This window comes from Astatotilapia calliptera, chromosome 20, assembly GCF_964374335.1.
Source record: "Astatotilapia calliptera chromosome 20, fAstCal68.1, whole genome shotgun sequence".
NCBI classification, from domain to species: Eukaryota; Metazoa; Chordata; class Actinopteri; order Cichliformes; family Cichlidae; genus Astatotilapia; species Astatotilapia calliptera.
Genome location: NC_137441.1, coordinates 605,538 through 607,499, shown reverse-complemented (window position 1 = coordinate 607,499; position 1,962 = coordinate 605,538). Strand labels below are relative to the sequence as shown.

General features: G+C 47.3%; 1 long non-coding RNA gene across 1 annotated transcript; it reads right to left on the bottom strand.

Moving 5' to 3' along the window:
- LOC145423258 (uncharacterized) lies at nt 1-962 on the bottom strand. Its single transcript, XR_013904346.1, has 2 exons — nt 304-962; nt 1-216 (listed from the first exon to the last, which is right to left on the bottom strand). It is a non-coding gene; the product is annotated as an uncharacterized LOC145423258 (long non-coding RNA).
- Between the last annotated feature and the right edge of the window lie 1,000 nt (nt 963-1,962).

Sequence of the window (1,962 nt, the reverse complement as noted above, 5' to 3'; positions counted from 1 at the left end):
TGTGCAGCCACATTTTAATATTTAATAATAATGGAAATTCAAAGCACACGGCCTCTCGGGCTGCTGTGACACGTTCAGCATGTAGTAGGAAAGAGTTCAGGATCACAATGAGGATGAGAATGCTGCAAACACTGCTTGTCACGAGCCACTTGGAGAAGGTCAGAGATGTTTCCTCAGCTGCTGTTTGAGGGGATTCACAGGAACGCTGCGGACCGTCTGCACAGACAGCACATTCAGTTAAACCATTAACGGGCTGTATTAGCGAAGCGACGGATAAAGTTTTACCTGAAGAAAAAAGCTCACCTTTGACCTTAAGATGCAGATGGACTGCTGAGTCTTGTCCTGTGGAGGTGGCTCTTCTGTGTTGTGCCATGCACTTGTGAAGTGGCTGATTGGTCTCTCCAATGTAGAGGTCTGGGCATTCCTCGCTGCACTGTACAGCATACACCACATTGTTAAGTCTGTGTTTTGGAGTTTTGTCTTTCGGGTGAACCAGTTTCTGTCTGAGCGTGTTGCTGGGTCTGAAATACACTGGGATGTTGTGCTTGGAGAAAACTCTCCTGAGTTTCTCTGATACACCGGCTACATAGGGGATGACAATGTTGTTGCGTCTGTCCTTCTTATCCTCCCTCGCTGGTGTCTGGTCTTCTTTTCTGTGCCTCTTTGCTGACTTTAAGAACACCCATTTAGGATAGCCGCAGGTTTTGAGTGCTTCCTTTACATGTGTGTGTTCCTTCTTTTTCCTTCAGGCTTAGAGGGAACATGTTCTGCCCGGTGGTGTAGGGTCCTGATTACTCCAAGTTTGTGTTCCAGAGGGTGATGGGAGTCAAAGAGGAGGTACTGGTCTGTGTGTGTGGGCTTCCGGTAAACTTCGATGTTGAGGTTGCCGTTCTCTTCAATGTGCACGGCGCAGTCCAGGAAAGGCAAACAGTCGTCCTTTGTGTCTTCCCTGGTGAACTTGATGTTTTTATCCACATAGTTAATGTGCGCAGTGAAGGATTCCACTTCTTGTGTCTTGATTTTGACCCAGGTGTCGTCTACATATCCAGTGGCTGGGTACTCTTCCTTTGAAAGAGCCAAGAGCCTTCCTTTCCACTTCCTCCATGTAAAGGTTGGCTACAATAGGTGACACGGGGGAGCCCATGGCACAGCCATGTTTTTGTCTGTAAAAGCCTTCATTGTATTTGAAGTATGTAGTGGTGAGGCAGAGGTCTAACAGTGTGCAGATCTGATCGGGTGTGAAGTTGGTCCTGTCCTCCAAGGAGCTGTCTTCTTGTAGTCGTTTTCTGACCGTCTCCACGGCCTCCGTGGTGGGTATGCAGGTGAAGAGAGAGACTACATCAAAGGACACCATGGTTTCATCTGGATCCAGGGGAAGTTTCTGGACCTTGTCGGTGAAGTCGGTGGAGTTCTTGATGTGGTGTGGGGTGTTCCCCACGAGAGGAGCAAGGATGGTAGCAAGGTGTTTCGAGATGTAAGTGGCTGAGTTTATGCTTCTAACAATGGGTCTGAGTGGGATCTCCTGGGTAAAGGCGGTGATATGTAGGGCGGTCAATGATTTTAGATGCTGTCCTCTGTCAGTGTTCCCTCACTCACTGTGTTTCTCGGCTATCCCTGTTTTGCTGCAGTCAGTCATTAATGATGGAGTTTAGTGAAACCTAGCATGCCTCCACATGTCTGCATCTCCAGCAGACTGTATTTTACTCGAGTCTTTTCAAACAGTTGTGTTCTTTATCCTCAGGATGCTCATCTGTGGATGCTGCTTCTGTTGGACTCCTTCATTCAAGCATGCTGCACACTGTCGACCATAATATCCTATTAGAGCGATTAGAACATGCTGTAGGTATTACAGGTACTGCACTGCAGTGGTTTGTATCATATCTATCTAATAGACTCCAGTTTGTGCATGTAAATGGAGAGTCCTCTTCACACACTGAGGTTAATTATGGAGTTCCACAGGGT